General features: G+C 46.7%; 1 pseudogene; it reads right to left on the bottom strand.

Moving 5' to 3' along the window:
• Positions 1-12,745: 12,745 nt before the first annotated feature.
• LOC125162106 (HIG1 domain family member 1A, mitochondrial-like) lies at positions 12,746-16,065 on the bottom strand (annotated as a pseudogene).
• Between the last annotated feature and the right edge of the window lie 11,086 nt (positions 16,066-27,151).

The raw sequence follows: 27,151 nt of genomic DNA, 5'->3' as shown, positions 1-27,151 counted from the left end.
ATCTGTGACAAAGCAGGAAAGAACATCCAATGGAATAAAGACAGTCTCTTCAGCAAGTGGTGCTGGGAAAACTGGACAGCGACATGCCGAAGAATGAACCTGGACCTCTTTCTTACACCAGACACAAAATAAACTCAAAATGGATGAAAGACCTAAACTTAAGACAGGAAGCCATCAAAATCCTGGAGGAGAAAGCAGGCAAAAACCTCTTTGATCTTGGCCACAGCAACTCCTTACTCAATGTGTCTCTGGAGGCAAGGGAAACAAAAGCAAAAATGAACTACCGGGACCTCATCAAAATAAAAAGCTTCTGCACAAGGAAGGAAACAATCGGCAAAACTAAAAGGCAACTGACAGAATGGGAGAAGATACTTGCAAATGACATATCAGATAAAGGGTGAGTATCCAAAATCTATAAGGAACCTATCAAACTCAATACCCAAAACACAAATAATCCAGTGAAGAAATGGGCAAAAGACATGAATAGACACTTCTCCAAAGAAGACATCCAGATGGCCAACCGACACATGAAAAAATGCTCCACATCACTCATCATCAGGGAAAGACAAATCAAAACCACCATGAGATACCACCTCACACCAGTCAGAATGGCTCACATGAACAACTCAGGCGACAACAGATGTTGGCGGGGATGGGGAGGAAGAGGATCTCTTTTGCATAGTTGGTGGGAATGCAAACTGGTGCAGTGACTCTGGAAAACAGTGTGGAAGTTTCTGAAAAACTAAAAATGGAACTACCCTAAGACCCAGCAATTGCACTACTAGGCATTTATCCAAGGGATACAGGCGTGCTGTTTCAAAGGGACACATGCACCCCCATGTTTATAGCAGCTCTATCGACAATAGCCAAAGTATGGAAAGAACCCAAATGTCCATCGATGGATGAATGGATAAAGAAGATGTGGTATATATATCCAATGGAGTATTACTCGGCAATCAAAATGAATGAAATCTTGCCATTTGCAACTACATGGATGGAACTGGAGGGTATTATGCTAAGTGAAATTAGTCAGTCAGAGAAAGACAAATATCATATGACTTCACTCATATGAGGACTTTAAGAGACAAAGCAGATGAACACAAAGGAAGAGAAGCAAAAATAATATAAAAACAGGGAGGGGGACAAAACCTAAGAGACTCTTAAATACAGAGAACAGAGGGTTACTGGAGGGGCTGTGGGAGAGGGGATGGGCTAAATATGTAAGGGGCACTAAGGAATCTACTCCTGAAATCATTGTTGCACTAGATGCTAACTAATTTGGATGTACATTAAGAAATAAATTATTTTTAAAAAGAATAAAGTAACAAACAGACATGACAATAATGAGAAATCAAATTCAGAAAGAAGGGAGAAGGTCTTCAAGGTCTCTCACCACGAATTCGTGTTGGAAGAAGATGGCGTAATAAGACCACGAATTCGTGTTGGAAGAAGATGGCGTAATAAGACCCGCAACACACACAATTGTTTGCAAAATCAGGGAAACCCGCTTCACATCACTTCTTGGCCTCCGAGGCCAGCGTCATCACCAAAAACACACATGGTGGTTGACTGTGTGTCACAAATTGGAATGACATGGGAAGGAAAGACAGACAAAAACCCTCTGATTAATAGCACCCAACACAGGCGGCCTGGGCGGCTCCACAGCACTGGTCTATGAAAAGCAAGGAGAGGCGGCTTCTGTGACCACAACAGGAAGGATTTTACGCCCTTAGTGAATAATATTTGAATTATGCTCCCCCATTTGCAGACCATTTTGCTGGTCATTATCTTATCTGCCTAGTCCCGTGAGGCGGCAAGACAGATATTATTAAAAAGAAATTTTTTTTTTAACATTTATTTATTGTTGAGAGACAGAGACAGACTGAGCATGAGCAGGGAAGGGGCAGAGAGAGAGGGAGACACAGAATCGCAAGCAGGCTCCAGGCTCCGAGCTGTCAGCCCAGAGCCCGACACGGGGCTCGAACTCACAGACCGGGAGATCGTGACCTGAGCTGAAGTCGGATGCTCCGCAGGATGAGCCACCCAGGCGCCCCAAGACAGATATTATGATATCTGACAAAAGACTTGTATACAAAGTAGATAAAGAATTAAAAAAAAAAAAAATTCACACCGGAAAGGAGAAAACAAGATCGGCAGGATAAACCTTGTCGACGTAGAGTGAGTGCTTGCTATGGCCGGCTCTGAGCAGGGGTTCGCTTGTATGAACTGGTGGTACCACCCAGGGGGTTTATATCCAGGGTGTATTCTGACTGGCACCTGCCAAATTAGCTACCCATGCTGATTCTCCTTATTCAAGGTAGCCGTGTTCTATAAAGTTGCCGTGAACACTGAATTCTCAAATGCTGAACCATTGCTGTTGGAACAAATACAGAGCTAGGTTCCTCCTCCGAGCCTATGGTCACAACATTTTCATCCACCAATCAATACACATCCTTGTTTCACGTGTGTCTCTGTTCAAAGACACCTTATTTATTTATTTATTTATTTTTTAATTTTTTTTTTAACGTTTATTTTTGAGACAGAGAGAGACAGAGCATGAACGGGGGAGGGGCAGAGAGAGAGGGAGACACAGAATCGGAAGCACGCTCCAGGCTCTGAGCCATCAGCCCAGAGCCCGACGCGGGGCTCGAACTCATGGACCGTGAGATCGTGACCTGAGCTGAAGTCGGACGCCCAACTGACTGAGCCACCCAGGCGCCCCAAAGACACCTTATTTAATATACAATGGTGATTCATTAACGTTGAGCTCATGGCCGGCATGACTGTAACTCATGCCTGAAGGAAGCCTAATTAACACTAGGATTTGCCTCCTAAGGCACATGCCAGTCTTCCCCTGCTTCAGAACCTGTCAGAGCCTCCCCTGCCCATTCTAAGCAACGCAGTCTCCAATAAAAAGCACAAAGATATGCGAAACATGGCAACAAATAGGTGGGGGAAAGGACATGGGTATAGCATGAGAGCTGAAGTGAGAAATTGCAATGATAGGGGTGGAGGGTGCCTGGCTGGCTCAGTCAATGCGTGCGACTCTTGATCTCGGCGTTGCGAGTTCAAGCCCTGCCTTGGGTGTGGAGGTTACTTAAAAATGACAGATCAGATAAAGGGTGAGTATCCAAAATCTATAAAGAAGTTCTCAAACTCAACACCCAAAAAACAAATAATCCAGTGAAGAAATGGGCAAAAGACATGAACAGACACTTCTCCAAAGAAGACATCCAGATGGCCAACCGACACATGAAAAAATGCTCCACATCACTCATCATCAGGGAAATACAAATCAAAACCACAGTGAGAGGTATTTATCCAAGGGATACAGGTGTGCTGTTTTGAAGGGGCACGTGCACCCCCATGTTTACAGCAGCACTATCAACAATAGCCAAAGTATGGAAAGAGCCCAAATGTCCATCGATGGATGAATGAATAAAGAAGATGTGGTATATATATACAATGGAGTATTACTCGGCAATCGAAAAGAATGAAATCTTGCCATTTGCTACTACGTGGATGGAACCGGAGGGTATTATGCTAAGTGAAATTAGTCCGAGAAAGACAAAAGTCACATGACTTCACTCATATGAGGACTTTAAGAGACAAAACAGATGAACAGAAGGGAAGGGAAACAAAAATAATATAAAAACAGGGAGGGGGACAAAACAGAAGAGACTCCTAAATATGGAGAACAAACTGAGGGTTACGGGAGGAGTGGTGGGAGGGGCGATGGGCTCCATGGGTCAGGGGCACTAAGGAATCTACTCCTGAAATCATTGTTGCACTAGATGCTAACTAATTTAGATGTAAATTTAAAAAAATTAAAAATTAAATTAAAAAAATTAAATAAAATAAACTCTTTAGGGGCACCTAGTTGGCTCAGTTGCTTGAGAGTCCTCTTTGATTTCGGCTAAGGTTGTGGTCTCACGATTTGTGAGATCGAGCTCCGCCTTGAGCTCTGAGCTGAGCACGGAGCCTGCTTGGGATTCTCTCTCTCCCTCTCTGTCCCTCCCCTGCTTGTGCTTGCTTTCTCTCTCTCTGTCTCTCTCTCTCAATAAATAAAAATTTTTTTAAATCTTAAAGAAAAAAGAAATTGCCATGTGTACCCGGCACTGCTCTTTGCATAGGTCTGCAAATGACTGAGAAAATACCCAGAGTATTGATTTTGGGGTTGGAAATAAGCTTTCGTGGGCAGCTAAAATATGCAATTCTGGAATGATGGGAATCCACTGCCTTTTGAAGATCACGTTGGCGTGAATGCGGTCAGATGAGGCAGCCTCCGCGTGATGGTCAAGGTGTCAGGGCAGGGGAAACGTTGAGGTAAAGTTTCTCAGTTGTTTGCATCTGTGAGTCTCCCAGCTGACCCAGCTTCTCGTATTTCAGGAATCATGAAGCAAAAGTGATGTTTTCCATCCTATCTAAACGCCAGAGATTTCTACACATTCAAGACAAGTTACAATTTGTTACTGAAGAATTCTCAGCGGCCAGGAGATTTCCATCAAGAGGTGAAGACTGCAGAAGTCCTTCTTCTCCAGGACAGGAAGGCACATCTTGTTCCCTCCCTATCTCTAATTTGTGAGGCATATTTAAAAACTGATGCTAGTATATTTGGGCTCTGGAAAATTCAAACGTGCTGCTCACATTCAAGTACCAGCAGGCACTGATTGGGTTCTACTTTGGTTGTCTGGGTTCTAATCCTAGCGTTCTCATAACATAGATGTGTAATGTTGAACAAGTTAATGGGACTCAGTTTTCTTCATCTTTAAAATGGGGATAATAGACACAACCTTGTTATAACGATTACGAGGGTCCCTGCCGCATAGGAAATGTCGTACAAGGTCAAGGAGTGCTGGCTTTTAAAAGGCAAAGTGGGTCACATTCACTAAGTCTTTGTTCTGTTCCAGGCAGCGTGCACTGTGTTAAGCAATCCACATTGCAAAGTTCATTTAAGTGGCGCTTTGCAGAGCCATTGCTGGATATCTGATCTAAAGGAGAACTTCTCCCATCCCCACTTTTTCTATTGCACAGAGCCCGGATCATGGCTTTCATTTACTTTATTTACATTTATGTTTGGTCTGTTCTCAACGGGAGAATGCAGGTCCCCGAAGGGATTTTATTCCTCCCTTTCATCTATATGTCTATCCCGAGGCGTGCAGTAGGTGCTCAATGAATTCGTTAACTAAATAAATGAATGAGCCTCAAATTCCATGTCTGACTTGAGTCCCTGCTGCAGGCACAAAGCTGTGCTTCCTCTCGTGACCTACACAGTGATGGGGAGGGTGCTGGGGATGGGTGGGTGGAGGGTCGGTCATGGTCTTGAGGTTAGAGCAGCACCATCTAATCTGGTAGCCATTAGTGGCTACTCAAATTTAACTTTCAAGGAATTAAAATTAAATAAAAGTAGAGATTTGGCTCCCCAGGCACACTAGCACATTTCAAGTACTCGGTACACACAAGTACTGAGTACTCAAGCCCTCAGTGGTACTAGGTAGCCTGGATCGAGCACATTTCTATCATCACAGAAAGTTCTATTGACACAGCTGACTTCGAGCCAGGGGCCCTTGGCTATGTTTACAGACTTCTTTTACAATACATTTTTTAGGAGCCCCTGGGTGGCTCAGTCGGTTAAGCCTCCGACTTCGACTCAGGTCACAATCTCGCGGTCCATGAGTTCGGACTCAGGTCACAATCTTGCGGTCTGTGAGTTCGAGCCCCGTGTCAGGCTCTGGGCTGATGGCTCGGAGCCTGGAGCCTGCTTCCGATTCTGTGTCTCCCTCTCTCTCTGCCCCTCCCCCATTCATGCTCTGTCTCTCTCTGTCTCAAAAATAAATAAACGTTAAAATTTTTTTAAATACATTTTTTAGATATATATATATATTTAAACTTTTTTTAATGTTTATTTATTTTTAAAGGAGAAAGGGGCAGAGCACGAGCAGGGGAGGGGCAGAGAGAGGGAGACCCAGAATCCGAAGCAGGTTCCAGGCTCCGAGCCGTCAGCACAGAGCCCGACGCGGGGCTCGAACCTGCAAGCTGTGAGACGGTCGCCTGAGCTGAAGTCAGGTGCTCAACCGGCTGAGCCACCCCCGTGTCCCTAGAGACTTTTTTTTCCAGTTTATTTATTTTCAGAGGGAGAGAGAGCATGGGCAAGCAAGGGCAGGGGAGGGGCAGAGAGAGAGGGAGAGGGAGAGAGAATCCCAAGCAGCCTCCAAACTGTCAGTGCAAGCACAGAGCCCAACTCGGGGCTCCAACCCACGAACCGTGAGACATGACCTGAGCCGAGATCCAGAGTTGGACGCTTAACCAACTGAGGGCAGAGGCCAGCGATGCCCCCACAGAGGAGTTACTTGGTCCAACCGGTCAGTAGTGCTGAAGTTGAGAAACGTGGTTTACAGGAAGACACTTGGGTGAGAATTTTCTCTGCGCGACCAGAACGCTAAGTTTCCCAAGATTTAGATGGATTGATCTGCAATTAAAAGCCTGACGAGGACGCTTCAGTGCCTGTGGCACTGAAACCCCGCTTCAGTCCCTGGAGTCCCTCATTACGTTTTGAAGAGCATATTCAAATCCAGAAACCACTGTCCAGCCGTGTCGTCAAGGGTCCACGCTTCCCTGTGAGTGTAGTGAGACCCCTCAAAAATGATTCACATCACCAAGACCAAAAGGGGTTTCCAAGCCTGGCTGTTCTAGATCAGCTACAGCCCCTGGGCCCAACCTGCAACAATTTTTACATTTTAGATGGTTGAGAAACAATCAAAAGAGGAAGATTTTTATGACACATGCGAATTGTATCAACTCAAATTCTGGTGACTATAAATAAAGTTGTCTCGGAACCCTGTGCGACCGTCATTCAGTATTATCGGGCTGCTTTCACGCCACAAGGCAGAGTTAGTGATCTCGCCACACAAACCCTGTGTATGACCCTCAAAGCTGAAAATACTCCCCCTCGGGGCGCCTGGGTGGCTCAGTCGGTGGAGCAGCCGACTTCGGCTCAGGTCACGATCTCGCGGTCCGTGAGTTCGAGCCCCGCGTCGGGCTCTGTGCTGACAGCTCGGAGCCTGGAGCCTGTTTCACATTCTGTGTCTCCCTCTCTCTGACCCTCCCCCGTTCATGCTCTGTCTCCCTCTGTCTCAAAAATAAATAAACGTTAAAAAAAAATAAAGAAAAGAAAAGAAAATACTCCCTCTCTGCCCCATTACAGACAAAGCTGGCTAATTCCTACTCCGGAGACTCAAGATCTTGGTGGATTTTCCTTTTTCTCCCCAGCCCGCCCCCCACCTTTGTCTTTTCTTTTACTTTCTTCCATTTTTTTTTTAAAGATCATAATTATCCTGATAATTTGCAGGTGTAGACTCAGACCGACTAACCAAACGGACTTTCTTTGGCAAGCAGAGTGCAGGAGGGATTAGCTGTCATGCAGGGGCGTTCATGTGAAAGATTCCTCTTAGATGAATTTAGGGAACAAAGCCCTCGTGGTCAATGATTTCTGTGGGTATGGAAGTGAAAGACTGGCCGAGCCCTTTTGTCAGTTTTGAGCACAAATCATACAGTTACTGAATACCCCCAGCCGCAGTCGTGTTCTTTTAATGCTTAACTCCGTGACCTCACAAAAATAATTGCTGGGAAGCAAATTTACTTAGCCCTCTGCCTTTATTTGCTGACCAAGGGGCTCAGCCGATAGTCATATTGTTTATGGAAATGCGGGAGGGCGTAGGGTGTGGGGAGGAAAAAGAACACAATTTGGCTGGGGAAGATGGATGTATTGAAAGGATTCAAGGGATTTTGTCTTTGCTTTATAATTGGAGTCAGGATTTCCCTTCAAGTGACTCACCGCAGATGGGAAACTTCTCTGGGTCCCTCTGCCCAAAGCCCTGTTAAGCCCTAGTCTCCCTGGGTTGGCATCTGGCTTTTTAAATCCTTGTCATTTTTAGGAGTATGATAATTATCACCTCTTGCCCGCTGAATGGGCTTTTTCAGATGCTGAGAATGTCTTTAGGCAGAACGAAAAAAGTGGATTCGAAATGATCAGTCTGCTTTGGAGGCCGTTGTGCACTTGGGTTTTCGAATCTCAGAATTTCCACGGGGGGCTCTCAACTGGGCTTGGAACTTTCCTTGCGCGCCTCTTGGCAGGGAGCCCCAAACAGCCTTATTTCCACACCCTCGTTTTAGAAGAAGACCGATGACTTTGATTGCAGGGGGGATGACCCCACTGATTTGGGGACTGCCTCGGTGGACAGGAAAGTAGGGAGATCTTCCAGACTTTTTATTTGGAAAATCACAACCTGGGTTGGCAGCAACAGATAGGAAAAAAAAAAAAAAGTGATATTACCAAAAAGCAAGTTAGTGACAGGACTTTACCAGGCCACCTCCAGCTTAAGCCCCTCGAATGCAATACCGAAAGTGGCTTCCTTAGCAAAATCCTTAACCACCCAATCAGTCAAGCCATCTGATAACTGCTTATCTTCTCTAATGCGATTGAGATTCTGTTTGATGCCCCTTTGCATTCCAATCGCAAAGCTCATCTTAGGTAAGCACCTTGAGGAGAAAAAAAATTCATGAGCCTCAGCTTCTGCATGCACGGAATTTTCTCTTCACAATAGAAGGAAACATGTTAAGCTGGGTGGGGGTGGGGTGGGGGTGTGGAGGCGGTTGAAAATCTTTGAAAGGGAGGGGTACGGTGTTCAGTTTACACGCAGTGCACACACACACAGCAAGGTGCAACACTTTATTCCGGCTAATGGCTGAGAAACAATATAAAAAAAAAAAGCCTATTTCACGAGGCATAAGAATGTTATGCGACTATATTTCCATCTCCGTTAAGAAAACTTTATCGTGGGGCGCCTGGGTGGCTCAGTCAGTTGGGCGGCCGATTTCGGCTCAGGTCATGATCTCGCGGTCCGTGAGTTCGAGCCCCGCGTCGGGCGGGCTCTGTGCTGACCTGCTCAGAGCCTGGAGCCTGTTCCGGATTCTGTGTTTCCCTCTCTCTCTGACCCTCCCCCGTTCATGCTCTGTCTCTCTCTGTCTCAAAAATAAATAAACGTTAAAAAAAGAAAAGAAAACTTTATCGTAACGCAGCGCCCAGCCTCTGGGGCTAAAATAGTGAAGCAAAGCGATCCTATGACCCAGGGAAACATGGGAGATGAACCAGTTACTCTGTTCTCCATTTTCGGCCCCCTAACTAGGCAGGAAGAGTGAAAAACGTGTGTAAGGGAAGATATCCAGAATTTGTGATGATCGGAACTTGAGGTTCCCCCCCACCCCCCCGCATTCACAGTCCCTTTCATGATTGGCTCTAAAGTGAGACAGAAGTGGGGCGCCTGGGTGGCTCAGTCAGCTGAGCATTCGACCCGACTTTGGCTCAGGTCATGATCTCGCCGTTGTGGGATCGAACCCCTTGTCAGGCCCTGCGCTGAGTGTGGAGCCTCCTTAAGATTCTCTCTCCCTCTGCCCCTGCCTCCTGCTTGTGCACGCCTGCTCTCTCTCTTTCTCTCAAAAAAAAAAAAAAAAAAAAAAAAAGGTGGGGGGACAGAAGCAGAGTGCCCTCTCATAACAATAAAATAAATGGGAATAGCCTGGCACACAGTAGGTCCTCAAAAGAATCTTAGCTGTCGGTTTTTTTTTTAATGTTTATTTATTTTTGAGATGGGGGGGGGCGGGGAGAGGCAGAGAGAGAGGGAGAGAGAGAATCCTGTGAAATCATGACCTGAGCTGAAACTGACTTAACTGGCTTAACTGACTGAGCTACCCAGGCGCCCCTCTAATCTGTGTCTTTATATTTAAAGTTGGTTTTTGGGCCCCTGTCTTTTTTTTTTTTTTTTTTTTTTTTTTTTTCTTAGAGAGGGGCATCGAAAGAGAGAGAAAGAGCATCCCGAGCAGGCTCCATGCTCGGCCGGGGAGCCCAAGGCGGGCTCGATCCCAGGACTCAACTGACAGGCAACTGACTGACCCACCCAGGTGGCCTGGCTCTTGCCTTTTTATGCAGCCCGACAAGCTCCGGTTTTTTTTAATCGGAATGTTTAGGTCATTTACACATTTATACTTACAGTGATTTTTTTCTATGGTTGGAATTAAGTCTGCTATCTCGCTCTTTGTTTGCTATTGTCTCATCTTTTTATTTTTTCTTGCTTTCTTTTGGATTGAGTTTTTTTTTTTTTTTTTTTTTTTTTTAAATTTTTTTTCAATGTTTTTATTTATTTTTGGGACAGAGAGAGACAGAGCATGAACGGGGGAGGGGCAGAGAGAGAGGGAGACACAGAATCGGAAGCAGGCTCCAGGCTCCGAGCCATCAGCCCAGAGCCCGACGCGGGGCTCGAACTCACGGACCGCAAGATTGTGACCTGGCTGAAGTCGGACGCCTAACCGACTGCGCCACCCAGGCGCCCCTGGATTGAGTTTTTAAAAACATTTTTTTTTAAGTTCAGTTTTTTTTTTTTTTTGTTTTTGTTTTGGAGACAGAGTGAGAGAGCAGGGGAGGGGCGCAGAGAGAGAGAGAGAGAGAGAGAGAGAGGGAGGAAATCCCAAGTGGGCTCCATGCTAATACCATGCAGGGGCTCAATCCCATGAACCCGTAGAGCGTGACCTGAGTGGAAATCAAGAGTCAGATGCTCCACCGACAGAGCCGCCCACGTAGCCCATCGTTCAAACCTTTTTGCCCACTTTTTAACAACTCTGGAATCTGGATAACCTCTGTGATCAATTTATTTTGAAATAAAAAACAAATGGCCCCCCCAAAATAAAACCAAACTCGGAAAGTTCAACTTGTTTCGAGTTCAGTGACCAGGTAGCAAGGGTGGGAGACAAATCTGAGAATATTTTCTGGAATTTATTGAATTTCAAGTACCTGAGGAAGAAAATGGGTCTTTCAGGTTTGAGGCTACACAGGTTTGAGGCTACCTCTTGGTAAGTGGGTTTAGAAAATAATTCTCATAGCGAATGGCCAGGGGGAGCTGAATTCTGATGTTCTGCTGTTCCTCCCCAGCACGGTACGTCTTCTCATGGTTGTGTTCTCAGAGCTTATCACAATGACTAGCATCAAATCACTGTGCAATAGACAGGAGTAAGCATGAGAGGCTGGGTCAAACCCGTCAGTGCCAGGAATTCAGCATCCAAATTTAAACCTGGTCACTGTTGGTACCAATATGCAACCAGAGTTCCCCTCCCCTCTGCCTTTTTTTTTTTTTTTTTTAAGATTTTACATTTAATTTTGTTTTTTTTTTAAGTTTATATTTGAAAGAGAGAGAGAGAGAGAGAGAGAGAGAGAGAGGGAGAGCAGAGGAGGGGGCAGAGAGAGAGGGAGACACAGAATCCAAAGTGGGCTCCAGGTTCTGAGCTGTCAGCCCAGAGCCCCCCACGGGGCTCAAACTCACCAACAGTGAGATCATGACCTCAGACGAAGTCAGACGCTTAACTGACCGAGTCACCAGGCACCCCAAGATTTTAACTCTAAGTAATCTCTACACCCAACATGGGGCTCAAACTCACAACCTCAAGATCAAGAGTCACGTCTCCACCGACTGCGCCAGCCAGGCACCCCTCCATTTTTTTTTTTAAAGAATACTCTAAATATAAAGCTAGGAGGCCACTACTTTCTTTCCCCCTACAATTGCCAGCCCATCTCTCTTCCCAAATTGAATTTCTGGGTATATGTGAATCGGTATTGTGAGGATGGCCATTACGGGGAGGGAGAGAAATCTCTGTGCCTTCGCGATAAGGCCACTAAATAGATCTAATGTCTGGGACAGAGCTGAAGTGGAGGATAACTTGGACCTAAAGGCATCCAATTTGGGGAGTTTTCCTTAACGTTTAAGGCTAAGTTTACTCTCCATGCTAACTCTGGCAGAGGAGCCCCAAGGTATGCTCTGATAGGCTCAGTGTGAGCCCTTGCTCATCTCTGAACCAATCAGGGAGGCACTGTTGGTAGGAGACTGGAATAGAGCTCTCTAATTGGCTGATCTCTGGGTGAGTGGGTGGGGGAGACACAATAAGACACCTTGATTGGCAGTCTCCCCATGGTCCAGGTGGGGAGGGAGTTCTCCAAGGAAAGCAGAGTGGCCATGGAAGAAACCTTGCTGGAAGACAGGAGCAATCTATTGCCCAACCCCAGGGGCCATCATTCTCAGAGAATCACACGGACGTAAATGTCCTTCGTCCTTGCACAAATTGTGTGTGTGTGTGTGTGTGTGTGTGTGTGTGTGTGTGTGTTCACTTACTTTAATAACACTACATTTACCATGTTATCACCACGGAATGTAAATTCAGGTCAGACAAGAAAATTCCACAAGTGCAATAAAGCATTCTGAAATATACCAAAGTTTGTGTATAATGTCTGACCAAACCACCTTGCTGACAAATCACTAATCACTTCGATTATAGGTAATTTGTTCACATCTATGCTTCTTACAAAGAAACATAAACAAATTTCATACATTTAAAAAGTGTTTTCCATTTACCTTTGCGTTAGTCCTTAAAATACACATTCCCATTTCCAGATGACATTTAAAAATTATTCTAATACAACAGCAGCATAAATATAATTCTGCAGTTATAAAAAAAAAGCTAAACTGGGACCCATACTTAAGTTATTCTCAGGTGTACACATGATTCTGAAATAAATACTACTTCTAAGCAGCTGTCATCAGGTTTTTAGGTTTGGTTTAAACACACACACACACACACACACGTTCAGTTGTGGGCAAGCATATTCTATGCATTGCTCTGAAAGGGGTCTAAGAGCCAACCAGCCCTAGAAACTGAAGTACTCGACCAGTCTGCAAAACAGGCAGAAAAAAGTTAAATTACACAGGATTCCTACAGAACATCCAAAGCACGTGACAATCTGCAGCCACTGGGAGGAGTTCGGGATTGCCAAGTTGTTCTCTTTGCCACTCATTTCGTCAGAAGACTTTAAGAAGATGCACGTTTTACCACTAACGAGTACGTTTATAAGTGACGTGTTTCCTTTGGGCTAATGTGACTCCCCGGAATGACCCAGCTAACTAGTCATTAGTAATTTGGTTACCAGGCAAATTGAGCCTGCAAGAAAGGAAGACAATATTTAAATTCCCACGTTGTTGTCTGACCCACTCAAGCCATTTATTTTCAACATATAAACTCAACATGAGATGTACAGAGCAAGCACCACCAACACCACCAGGATGGCTTCTCTTTTTCTTTTTAAATGTTTTTTTTTTTTTTGGAATGTTAATTTTTGCGAAAGAGAGAGAGAGACCGAGCATGAGTGGGGGAGGGGCAGAGAGCGAGGGAGACCCAGAATCCGAAGGAGGCTCCAGGCTCTGAGCGGTCGGCACAGAGCCCAACGCGGGGGTTCGAACTCACAAACCGCGAGATCATGACCTGAGCCGAAGTCGGACGCCCAACCGACGGAGCCACCCAGGCGCCCCATGACAGCTTCTCTTTTTCCAAGGTTTAGGTTTTGCCCAGAATTCCTTACACATGGAATAGCCCTTACCCAGGGTCATTGCTCCCACGACAAAGCCTTGGGCTGCCACGCGCACGTGGATCAGCTGAACACACCTTCTTAGTAGCTCCCCTGCCCTTCAATTGATATGGTCCATACGCAACAATTGCCGCAAAGCCTGCCATTCCGCCGGGAACAAACGGTGCCTCCCTAGCCTTTTGCATCCCTGATCATCATACGAAGAAAGAGAAACATCCGTGCCGGCGGACAAAGTGACTGAAGGATCTGCAACGACAGGAACTCTCAAGCTCCAACCGGTTCCCGACCTTGCACAAAATTCTAAAAATGCCACCTCAGCTGCCCTGCGTTAACATAGTAAAGCAGACTCACCCAACAGGAGGCACTTCAGTCTCCGAGTACTTCTAGGTGAAGGGCCTTCCTCTGCTTTAGTCCGGATGTGGCTTCTCAGGAGCTGGCAGCCTATGAGCAAATGATGCATTTATTTACCTCCAAATCATACACGTCCGTTATTGATTTCAAAACAGTCTATAACGTGAAGGCATAACCTGATGACGGGGACCCAATCACTCTACAGATCTGTAGTGAGTTCCCAGCAGCACACCAGACTCCTGCTTTTTGTTTGGAAGTAAACTCTGAACCCAACGTGGGGCTTGAACTCACGACCCCAAGATCAAGAGTCCCATGCTCGGGCTGCTGGGTGGCTCAGCTGGTTCAGCGTGCGACTCTTGGTTTCGGCTCAGGTCACAGTCTCACGGCTGGGGGGTGAAAGCCCTGTGGGGGGGCTCTGCGCTGACATCCGAGGAGGCTGCTCGGGATCCTTTCTTTCCCTTGCTCTCTGCCCCTCCCCAGGGGAGTGCACGCACACGTGCTCCCTCCCTCCCTCCGCCAATAAATAAATAAAATAAAATAAAATAAAAAAGGAGTCCCATGTGTTATCGACTAAGCCAGCCAGGAGCCCCTAGTATCAATTGTTTTCCGTACCCGGGCTCTTGGCTGCTTTTCACTCTGGGTCCTCGTTTTAAAAGGTAGCTGCTACTACCTTTCCACCACTTGTGGTGTCAGTTAGGTAGCCGCTGAGTTTTAAGGATGCTGCCTCTGGAGCGGGACACTGAGCAACTAAGACGCGTCCATGGCCCTTCCCCTTTGGGAGCAAGCAGCCTGTCTGGGAAGGCAGGACCGTCTCACGTGAACGGCAGAGCGGGAGTCCTTCCCGAAAGTGGACGACAAGGGACATCTCAGCCACTCGCGAGCCTCTTTGAGCCTCTTCCCCATTAGCAGACTGTTTTCCACTCATGCGGCTTCTTTGGGTTTCCAGAAAACAGCAGGACTGCTTCCCAAATCCCACAGGCGTTCCCTTACGGTAACGGACTCGGGCAGAAAACAGATATCGGGCACCTGCTCTTTGTCGTGCCTGGTCGTGAGCAAAGGGGGTGGGGGAGTGATGGAGGCCAACAAGGTGCTGACGTTCGGAAGGGAAAGAACAATAACACACACACGCCCAGAAATAGAAACGTAGCACATCAGGAAGTGATACGGTTCCCAGGAAAGACACGGCCAGGTAAGGGCGAGTGTGGGCCTTTTAAAATAGGTCTGAAGTGAAGTCTATTCACCTGCCCTCGAATGTGGGCTGGACTGAGAGCCCACATCTAACAGAATGTGGTAAAGCCGTGTGGTGTGGTTTCCAAGGATACAGATTCTGTCTGGCCCTCTTCGATGTCCTGGGACACTCGCTCTTAGAATCCGGCTACCACACTGGGAGGAAACTCGGGCCACGTGGAGAGGCCATGCTGAGGGTTCCAGGTGACAGCCAGCCTGTGAGTGAGAGGCCTTCAGGTGATCTCAGGCCTCAGCCTTTTTGCCTTCCAGCTGAGGTCCCGATCAGTGTGGAGAGAGAGAAGCCATTCTGCCCTGTGCCCTTTCTGAATCTGTGGCCCACGGAAACCAAGTGAGATGATAGATCATTACTACTGCTGTAAGCCATCAAGTTTGGGGATAATCTGTTATGCAATAAGGGATCATGAATGCAGGGGGAGGCGAGTGAAAGAAGGTGGAGGGTGGCAGGGGGTGACGGCTAAATAGGATGGTTGAGGGGCCAGCGGAGCAGAGACCTGAATCAAGTGGAGGGCGAGTGATGCAGATAGAGAAGAGCTTTCAAGGGACAAGAGCACGTGCAAAGGCCCCGTGGCAGGAACGTGCTTGTGGTTCTGGTTGGCATAGCTGGAGAGATGTGGGAGAGACGGAGGGGTAGGGAGCGAAGTCAGAGAGATGGGACAGGTGTTGCAGATTATGTCAGACCAGCGATCAGAATTAAGCAGAGTGACAGTGCGACCTGGGCCAAGGTTTCAGATGGTTATTCTGGCTGCTGCACAGAAAACAGTCACCAGTAGGGAAGCCCAGTGGTTACTTGCCCTTAGAGCCGTGGAGGGCTAGCACAGTGGAGGTGAGAAGTAGTGAGTCTCTGGATATCGCAAGGCAGTGTTGACAGGACTCACCTTTTGACTGGGTGCAGGGTAGGAGACAAGGGGAAGCTGGCAGGTCGACGAGCCTCCGACGGAGCCGGGATCCTGCTTGAAGTGCTCCAAGCGCGGTCCACGGGCCAGCGGCCCCAGCAACACCTGCATCATGTGGGTGCTTGCTGGAAGTGGGGACGCTCGGGCTCCAACACCACCTGCCGACATTTAACGGGATCCCCGGGTGGTCCCGGTGCACATCGCACTTTTGAGAAGTGCTTTTCGAGGTTCCTGCTCACTCTTGGCTGCACGTTGGAAAAGGTCTGGAAAGCTTCTAAGAAACACCGCAATGCCTAGGATCGGGGGCGGAGGGGGGGTCGGCCCGGCAGTTTTCAAAGCTCCCCGGGTGATTCTAATTCTTAGATTCTCCTCCAGCTCGTCAGCGAATTCCACTGGTTCCGCCACAAAAATACATCCCGTGTCTGACCACCTCTGATCCCCTCCGTCACCGCCACTTTTGTCCCGGATGCCATCATCCCCTACCTGGATGTCGGGATTTCACAGGCCCCCGGAATACCCAGTCAGGATGGGGACCAGTACCTTAGGCCAGTGGCTCTCAAACCTCAGCGTTTCTCAGCAAGTGCGAAAATCTCCCCGGGGGGGTTTGTGCAAACGCTCACTGTGGGCCGGCACCCCCAGAGTCTCTGATTTAGTAAGTCGGGCGCGGGGACCGAGAATTTGCTTTTATGACAAGTTTACAGGTGCTGCTGACGCTGCTGGCCTGGGACCACATTTGGAGCACCACGGTGGAATAGTTTCGGGCAAGCACCGCTTCTGGCTGGAGCACGTGGAATGAATTACTACGTGAATTACTACGTGAATTACTACGTGGAATCCGACAGCCCTTCTAAGACCTGACCCCGCAGAGCACTGCCTTGATCCATTTCCAGAAAGGTCTCCCCTGATCCAGATCAGGGCAGGTGCTGCGTGAATTGAAATGAACTCATCTCTTCGTCTAGGTTGGCCGGGGTAGAAAAGGGAACTGTTTGGACGGGCAGGATTCAGACCAGGATAAGTGAGGAGAAGGGGAGAAGGTGGCTTTTCCAGGACGCTTGGGATCCAAGCTCCAGGGGAAGCAATGGGGTAGAGAGTTGACAGAGGAATGAGGCCAGGAGGGAGAAGGCTCTGGGATCTCCAAGTAGTTAACAACTACCCCACCGGGAAGGACCCTGCTTGCCAGGAAAGGAGATTACCTGTGGTCCAGACAGAAAAACTCAAAACGAGATAGTTCACTTTGTCCTTGGCCGACACTTTCCAGCCTCACTGGGATCAAGACATAAGTACACTTGTGTATGAAATGTGCCTAACGGGTCAGAGTACCCAGGCTGGAAATTGGTTCACTACGTTCCATTAATAGAGTGGATTCATGGGTGCCTGGCTGGCTCAGCCCATAGAGCATGCGGCTCTTGATCTTGGGGTAGCAAGTGTGAGCCCCATGTTGGGTATAGAGATCACTTAAAAATAAAATCTTAAAAAGAATAAATAAATGAGAATGGATTCAAAATTACTTCTGGAATAATAGCGCCCACTCTCACTTCCTTTTAGAAAAAAAAAATTTTTGTAAACATTTATTTATTTTTGAGAGACAGAGACAGGGCATGAGCAGGGGAGGGGCAGAGAGGGAGAGGGAGACACAGAATCCGAAGCAGGCTCCGAGCTGTCAGCACAGAGCCTGACGCGGGGCTTGAACCCACGAACCCTGAGTTCATGACCTGAGCCGAAGTCGGACGCTTAACCGACTAAGCCACCCAGGCGCCCTGCCCACTCTCACTTCTGATAACGTTTTAAAATTAACTCTTCCTTTTTGGGGATGTACGTTTCGATGTGTTTCAACACATATACCGATTTGTGTAACCACCATTACGATCAGAACACACAACGGCCCCAGCACCCCAAAGGACTACTTTGTGCTACCCCTTTCCAGTCACACCCTCCTCCCAGCCCTAAGCTGGGACTGTAGACCTGAGTCTACACTGGGGAGAAGTGAACGGAGCCGTGAAGATCAAAGACACGTGGGCTCAGAGACCCAACAGATCAAGAGAGAGACGTCAGGTAACCGAAGCACCTACAGGTGCAGCCTGGAGTGCTGGGTTGAGAAGGGCTCTGAGGCACCTAGGCACAGGTGAAGAGTGCGGCGATCGATTAGTGATGTCTCTCACGGTCACAGGCTGGTGGTGAGGGGTACACGTGCTGGCTGGTATTGTCAGGGTCAGGGCTGGATTGCCTACCACAGGAGCATGGGGAAGGGCCCAGGGAATGAAAGAGAGAAACCCCAAGCCCAAACCGGGCACCCACGTGTGTTGTGTATTAGATCTGAGGTACTTCACCTTTGAATCGTTTACACCGTTTTTCTTTCATTGTGCTCGGAGACATCAGAAAGCATGGCTTCCTTATAAATGCATAAAATCTTGGGGGAAGAAAAACCGGATAAGTTATGTCCATCTGGGTATTTATATAAGTGCTTAAAACCCCAGATTGATTACAATTCGGAGCTATCCCAGAGGGCCTCAAACACAACAATACTGAAAGGAAGCGAGTTAATCATCAAAGAGAAAACTAGGAAACAACTTGATGACCCAGCAGTAGGAGACCGTGGGCTGTCCAGAGGAGAGCCGTCTACAAAGAGGCACCGGGAGGGAATTTTGGGGGCTGACGGAACTCTTCTGAATCCTAATTGTGTGTTGGTCACACAACTCTCAGAGTGCGTCAAAACTCATAGAATGTAGGCACATATGCAAAGTGGATAATAAAAGAAACCCCTAAAGTCTTTTTATTTTATTTTTTTTTAATTTTTTTTCCACCTTTATTTATTTTTGAGACAGAGAGAGACAGAGCGTGAACGGGGGAGGGTCAGAGAGAGAGAGACACAGACTCTGAAACAGGCTCCAGGCTCTGAGCTGTGAGCACAGAGCCCCACGCGGGGCTCGAACTCATGGACCACAAGATCACGACCTGAGCTGAAGTCGGATGCTTAACCGACTGAGTCACCCAGGCGCCCCGCCTAAACTCTGTTTAAATATGATGCTATAGAACTTTGTCAAAATGGGGTACACCCATCTCTGGGTGTAGGCAAGATGGCTGACAACAATATGCAGATGAACATTTGAATTGTATTAGTTATGTATTTATATTCATTCCTATTAGAAGAATGTATAGCTAGTTCATCAAGCCCACACTTTCGAGAAGACAACTGCATAACGTTAGGCTAAGAAAAAAAATGTGAGTTGCTTTAAAGGAAAATATTAAGTATCTGTACAGCCATTAAACACATAAGCAAAATTTAGATTGGGATACGGGAATAAGGCTGGGAAAACACTGTTCAAAGGCTCTGCCCTCGTGGCATTCACAATGTAGCAGATGCAGAAAAACACGTTAGGGATCCGCAAAGAATTTCGTGCAGTCACAAAAAATTCGAAAAATGGGTTACAGAACATATATTCAGAATGATGTCAATTTTATAAAAGAAGTGAGCAGTCATGCAGAGGAAACTAAATTAAAGACATTCAATGTTAACACCACCTATCTGGAAAAAGAGTTCTGGTTTTTTGGGGTTTTTTTTAGTTCTATTTTTTTTAAAGTTTTTATTTACTTAATTTCTACACCCAACGCGGGGCTCGAATTCACAACCCCAAGATCAAGAGTCACATGGTCTTCCGACTGAGCCTACCAGGCACCTTGGAAAAATAGTTTTGAAGATACATTATTTGCATTTCCTTTTGTCCTTATGGCAGCAAAGACAGAGAGCCAAATTATGTGTGTTAAGTCCCTTGACATCTTTCCCTTATGTATGGTTATGCTACCAACTAAATATACAGTTAGTTTCGTTAATTTTTTATTCTCTTTTCAAGTTTTGGGGATTGCTTTCTTTTTTTTAATTAAAGAATTTTTTTTTTAATGTTTATTTTTGAGACGGAGACAGAGTGCAAGAGGGGGAGGGGCAGAGAGAGAGGGAGACACAGAATCGGAAACAGGCTCCAGGCTCTCAGCTGTCAGCACAGAGCCCAACACGGGGCTCGAACTCACAGACCGTGATATCATGACCTGAGCCGAAGTCGGACGCTTAACCGACTGAGCCACCCAGGCGCCCCCGTGATTTTTTTTCACGTAGGCAGACAAGTATATGTATTTGTGTCTTGCCCCCCCGTCCAAGACGGTGAGCAGCAAAAGAGGCAGACACACTTCTCCCGGCCTTTCCCGCAGGGCAGTGTGCTTTGGGGACCCCTCTGTGGTGGGGAACACAAACAGATATTCCTCGTTCCTGTGGAGCCTTGGTCGTGTGGAGGCACCGTGGTTAATGGATCCTGTCCGCTGGTGATGACTGGGTCCCTTTCAAAGATGGAGGAAAACCTTCCTGAAGACCCAGGCAGGTTTGTTGTCCTGTCTCACCGGCTAGAATGATGTCAAGCCCAGAACTGTACTCACTGCCCAACAGGACACGCAGGACCACCGTTCCTCTTTGGGGATACGGCTCCCCGGGAGGAGGTGGGCCTGGGAGCTGGGAGGCACCAGCCTGCTTCCCTCTTGGGCCTCAGTTTCCTCAAGTGCATAAGAAAGGGTTTGAAAGAGAGGAGTCTTTCCAAGCTCCTGCTTCTACTCACCTGTGAATCCCCTTGTATAATTACTTAATATTTTCTTTTAAGCTATCTCTATTTGGACTCCCTTTTTTACATCTAGCCTCATCCTCGCCAATAATACCTGTAAGGTGGTCTTAATTGGCTTGTTGTATATTTTTCTTGTCTTCCTTCCTTCCTTTCTTCCTTTCTTCCTTCCTTTCTTTCTTTCCTTCCTTCCTCTTTCTTTCTTTCTTTCTTTCTTTCCTTCCTTCCTTCCTTTCTCTTTCTTTCTTTCTTTCTTTCTTTCTTTCTTTCTTTCTTCAATTTAAGTAGGCTTCACACCCCACGTGGGGCTTGAACTCACAACCCTGAGATCAAGACCTGAGCAGAGATGAAGAGTCAGACCCTCAACCCACTGAGCCACCCAGGTGCCCCTTGTTATATATTTTTCTAAAAGCCATTAAAATGTATACATAATTATTTCAGTAAAAACGGTTTATCAGTATACTACCTAAAATTATCTCAGTTGTACCACTAGTAAAATGTGTACCGCCATTTAGGAATTACTGAAATAAATCGACTTTAGGATTCCTTTCCAAAATCCACTGTCCCAGGATTTTTTATTGCATGGCGAAAGAAAAAAAAAAGAATGTGCTGAAAACAAAATAAGATTAGGAAAAATATCGCTGAAAATGCAACGTGATGGGGCACCTGGCTGGCTCTGTGGGAAGAACAGCAGTTCTTGATGTTGGGGTCGTGAGTTCAAGCCCCATATTGGGTGTAGAGATGAATAAATCAAATAAATAAACTTTAGAAAAATGCAGCGTGCTATACTGGATGGGGTCCTGGAACAGGAAGCAGAACATCAGTGGGAAATGGATGCAATCGTAATGAACTGCAGAGTTGAGTCAATAGTATTTTACTCAAGTTAATTTCTCAATTTTGACAAATGTACCATTGTATGTAAGATGTTACGATTAGGGGAAAATGAGTGAAGAGTATGTGAGATCTCTTGGGGCGCCTGGGTGGCTCAGTCGGTTAAGCGTCTGACTCTTGGTTTCCGCTCATGGTCATGATCTCACGGTTTTGTGAGTTCGAGCCCCACATGGGGCTCTGCACCGGCAGTGAGGAGACTGCTGGGGATTCTCTCCCTCTCCCTCTTTCTCTGCCCCTCCCCCACTCACGCTGTCTCTGTCTCTCTCAAAATAAATAAGTAAACTTAGAAAAAAAAAGACTGTGTGAGAACCCTCAATTCTATCTTTGCAATTTTCCTGTGAAATTAAAATTATTCCCAAATAAGAAATACATTTTATTTTGTTATTTAAAAAAATTTTTTTTTAATATTTATTTTTGACAGAAAGAGAGAGAGAGAGAGAGAGAGAGACAGCACGAGTGGGGGAGGGGCAGAGAGAGAGGGAGACCCAGAATCCGAAGCAGGCTCCAGGCTCTGAACTGTCAGCACAGAGCCCGACACGGGGCTTGAACTCACAAACCGCGAGATCATGACCTGAGCCGAAGGCGGACGCTGAACCGACTGAGCCACCCAGGCGCCCCAGAAATACATTTTAAAAAGATAAGTTCTGAAGTTGGAACGACCTTTCAGCTTTTAGGTATCTGTTGCTGCCCTTAACGATAGTCGCTGACATGACTACCTGTGGAATTTCTATAAACAGCTTTGGGACTAGGCAAGTATTGAAGTGTTCAGGTAGCTCCAAAACAGATAATAGAGATTCTCAGATGGAGAAAAGGTGATCTGGACGTTTTCTCCCCCTTTAGCATTCTAAAAAAAAAAAAAAAAAAGCTTCACCGTGACCTTGAGACATTCTCCTTCGGGTACCGTGAGATTCAGGGCCCTGGCACCACAGGACGCTCCCACGAACCAATCCATGCATATGGATCAGGGGCCAGATAGCCTACTTGTGTTTCCAGAAATCTGGGGGGCACCACTTCCCAAGGAGAGGATGTAGCCTCTTTGAAATTTGACTCTTGAAAAGTCGGGCTGCTGGACATTCACAAGGAAGAAAGGAAAGTGCAGGTCAGTAAGACTTGCTGAAAATAAAACACGCATTAGCATAGAGAATTCCCCATAACCAAGATTAATGCCTTTTTAAGCCAAACTAGAGCACAGAGGTATATCTTTTAGGCTCATTGCCACTAGCAGATTGCAGAGAAAAAGAAAGACAGGCTTGGGGGCGGGGGTTGGACAAGACCCACGTACAGAACCACAAAGAACAGGAGTGAATAGAAATAACCCTGGAGTTATGCAGAGAATTTAATCAGCACGGGGCTCGGGTTTATTAGGCATGTATTTGAAATTTAAATATGTTCTGGGGACAATGCCTTTTGACGGCGTGGCCAGGAGCTTGCCCAATTGGAGTCCGGCAAGTTTATTAAGAGGAAGGTGTGCTCAAACAAAAAATAACAGGGTAAGGGCTCCCCCTTCTTGGACAGCCACGCGGAAAAGACTTCTGTGGAATCCCAACTCTTTACCCGACACACCCAGCGTCTAGGACTGTATTTACTCAGCAGGCACCCTTTCTCCCCTTTAAAATTTTTATTTGTGATTAGCAGGTACCCATTGCACAGCTATTTAGGGAGATTTTAATATCCTTGCATATGGTGCTTTTTCCCAGAACTGCAATACTGATGTCTCTCTTCGTTTCCGATGCTTCTGTTTGGGTAATATTTTGGCATTAAAAATATGCACTCAGAAGAACTGGCGAGTGGAGATATTCCCAGAGACATTAATATTTCAAATCAACGGTGCACTGGTTTAAAAAGCTTTCTGATGATGCCCCTTACCTGTTCATAACCCTTTCAACGTATGACGTTGTGGTTAGGCAGGTAGAATCTGGAATATGATTGTCTGGATCCAAACCCACATCCAAACCCTCCTCCAGCTTGATCTTGGCCAAGTTGCTTAACACTCTGTGCCTCATTTCTTCATTTATAAAATGGGGGTAATAGCACTGCCCACCTTGTTGGGTTGTTTTAAGGATGTGCATGTGCCTAACATATGCATGCGTGTAAGTGTGTGCATATACATACCGCATAGATCACATTACATATGCATGTGTATATACAGCAGGTACAGTTGTATGCACAGCATGTTGAGAAAATTCTCAATCGATGGGAGCTACGGTCGTTTCGGCTTTTCTTAGTTGGTACCATGGAGGCTCTGCTGTGCTCCCGTATTCCCCAGAGCTGGTCTGGCCATGGGAGACCGGAAGAGCGTGGGACGAAGGCAGCCAGTGGGGAGACCACAGAGAAGTGTGGCTGGAGAAAAAGAGGGCTAGAGGTCCAGGCTCAGAGCCAGCCCTTCTCCTGGTGCCTGGCAAACCCCTCACCCCAGAGCTGGTCTGTCAGCTGATCCATTATCTCAACCTCTCACAGACTGTCCCAAGACCATTTATTGTAACCACGACTGACCTTCCCATCACTCCCACCTGGGACGACTCGGGCCAGTAGCTCAGATGGACCTCAATCCTTGACGATGGTCCTCTTTTGGCTGGCACAGCATCTAAGGACAAAGCAGAGAAGGCAATGTTAACGATAGTTCACTTTGACGACAATAAAACACGGCTGTTGTCGATACTACCCAAAGCAATCTACATATTCAACACGGTCCCTATCAAAATAACACCAGCATTCCTCACAGAGCTAGAATAAAGAATCCTAAAATTTGTATGGAACCAGGAAAGACCCCGAATAGCCAACGCAATCCTGAAAAAGAAAACCAAAGCAGGAGGCATCACAATCCAGGACGTCAAGCTATACTACAAAGCTGTAATCATCAAGACAGTATGGTACTGGCACAAGAACAGACACTCAGGTCAATGGAACAGAAGAGAGAACCCAGAAATGGACCCACAAACGTATGGCCAACTCATCTGTGACAAAGCAGGCAAGAATATCCAATGGAATAGAGACAGTCTCTCCAGCAAGTGGTGCTGGGAAAACTGGACAGCGACACGCAGAAGAATGAACCTGGACCCCATTCTTACCCCAGACACAAAAATAAACTCAAAATGGATGAGAGACCTCAATGTAAGACAGGAAGCCATCGAAATCCTTGAGGAGAAAGCAGGCAACAATCTCTTTGACCTTGGCTGCAGCAAATTCTTATTTGACATGTCTCCAGACGCAAGGGAAACATAGTGAAAATGAACTATTGGGACCTCATCAAGATAAAAAGTTTCTGCACAGCGAAGGAAACAATCAGCAAAACTAAAAGGCAAACGACATATCAGATAAAGGGTTAATATCCAAAATCTATAAAGAACGTATCAAACTCAACACCCCCCAAAAATGAATTATCCAGTGAAGAAATCGGCAAAAGACACGAATAGACACTTCTCCAAAGAAGACATCCAGATGGCTAACAGAAACATGAAAAAATGCTCCACATCACTCATCATCAGGGAAAGACAAATCAAAACCACCATGAGATAGCACCTCACACCTGTCAGGATGGCTCACATTAACAACTCGGGCAACAACAGATGTTGGCGAGGATGCGGAGAAAGAGGATCTCTTTTGCACTGTTGGTGGGAATGCACACTGGTGCAGCCACTCTGGAAAACAGTATGGAGCTTCCTCAAGAAATTAAAAATAGAACTACCCCATGACCCAGCAATTGCACTACTAGGTATTTACCCAAGGGATACGGGAGTGCTGTTTTGAAGGGACACATGCACCCCCATGTTTAAAGCAGCACCATTGACAATAGCCAAAGTATGGAAAGAGCCCAAATGTCCATATATACAATGGAGTATTACTTGGCAATCAAAAAGAGTGAGATCTTCCCATTTGCAATTACGTGTATGGAACTGGAGGGTATCATGCGAAAGTAGTCAGAGAAAGACAAATATCCTATGACTTCACTCATATGAGGACTTTACGACACAAATGAACATAAGGGAAGGGGAATAAAAATAATGTAAAAACAGGGAGGGGGACAAAACATAAGAGACTTTTATTTATTTATTTATTTTTTTAATTAAAAAATTTTTTTTTCAACGTTTATTTATTTGTGGGACAGAGAGAGACAGAGCATGAACGGGGGAGGGGCAGAGAGAGAGAGGGAGACACAGAATTGGAAGCAGGCTCCAGGCTCCGAGCCATCAGCCCAGAGCCCGACGCGGGGCTCGAACTCCCGGACCCAGCGAGATCGTGACCTGGCTGAAGTCGGACGCTTCACCGACTGCGCCACCCAGGCGCCCCCATAAGAGACTTTTAAATAGAACAGACTGAGGGGCGCTGGAGGGGCTGTGGGTGGGGGGATGGGCTAAATGGGCAAGAGGCATTAAGGGGGGCACTTGTTGGGATGAGTACCGGGTGTCGTATGCAGGGGATGAATCACTGGATTCTACTCCCAAACTCATTATGTTAACTAACTTGGATGTAAATTAAAAAAAACCAACCCCCCCCCCCCCCCCCCCCCCCCCCCCCCGCCTCCCTGCCCAAAACCCACGGCTGTTAATTCAGCAAGATAATACTGTAGGGAAGGCAAAACTCTACCTCTTAGGGTCTCTGGCTTGGTCTGAGGATAAAGTTGAGACAAGGCAGATTAACAGGAGAAACCCAGATTTTATTTAATAATTAGTTTTCACAGAGACACGGGAGTCTTGGGGACGCTTTGCCTTGATCTGCCCCACGCGGTTGTCCCCACGCTGTGCTGCTCTTCTCAGGCGTATGGTTATGTCTCCCATTAAAAACAGAACGGGGGCACCTGGGTGGCTCAGGGGGTCAAGCGTTGGATTCTTGTTTTCAGCTCAGGCCTTGATCTCGTGGTTCCTGGGATCGAGCCCTGCATCGGGCTCTGCACTGTCGGCTTGGAATTCGGTCTGCCCGTGCCCCGTTCACTCTCGCGCGTGCACACGTGAGTGTCTTTGCGACGTGGAGCCAGCTTTCCCCCGAGTGACAGATCCGAGAGAGAGGCAGGCTGGTAGCCACGTTGACTTTTTTTTCTTTTTTAAGTAGAATACCTCTTTTTTTTTTTTTTTTTTTAATTTTTTTTTTTTTTCAACGTTTATTTATTTTTGGGACAGAGAGAGACAGAGCATGAACGGGGGAGGGGCAGAGAGAGAGGGAGACACAGAATCGGAAACAGGCTCCAGGCTCTGAGCCATCAGCCCTGAGCCTGACGCGGGGCTCGAACTCACGGACCGCAAGATCGTGACCTGGCTGAAGTCGGACACTTAACCGACTGCGCCACCCAGGCGCCCCTAGAATACCTCATTTTATTCACATTTATTGTGGCAACTGGCCTCACCCGATTCATATCATCTCCCTTGTTTCTAATATATACATACACGTTTTTTTTTTCCTGTCATTGAGATAAATTCACATACCATCAAATTCACCCTTTTAAAGTTCACCATCCAGGGGCGCCCGGGGAGCTCCGTCGGTTGAGTGTCCGACTTGGACTCGGGTAACGATTTTGCAGTTGGTGAGTTCGAGCCCGGCGCCGGGCTCTGTGCTGACCGCTCGGAGCCTGGAGCCTGCTTCGGATTCTGTGTCTCCCTCGCTCTCTGCCCCTCCCCCGCTTGTGCTCTGTCCCTCTCGGTCTCTCAAAAATAAATAAACGTAAAAAAGAAAAGTACACTATTTGGTGTTGTTTTAGCATATTCACCAAGTTGCCAAAT

This window comes from Prionailurus viverrinus, chromosome A3, assembly GCF_022837055.1.
Source record: "Prionailurus viverrinus isolate Anna chromosome A3, UM_Priviv_1.0, whole genome shotgun sequence".
Taxonomy (NCBI): Eukaryota; Metazoa; Chordata; class Mammalia; order Carnivora; family Felidae; genus Prionailurus; species Prionailurus viverrinus.
The sequence above is the reverse complement of the archived record's forward strand: the minus strand, read 5'-3'. Positions and strand labels throughout refer to the sequence as shown.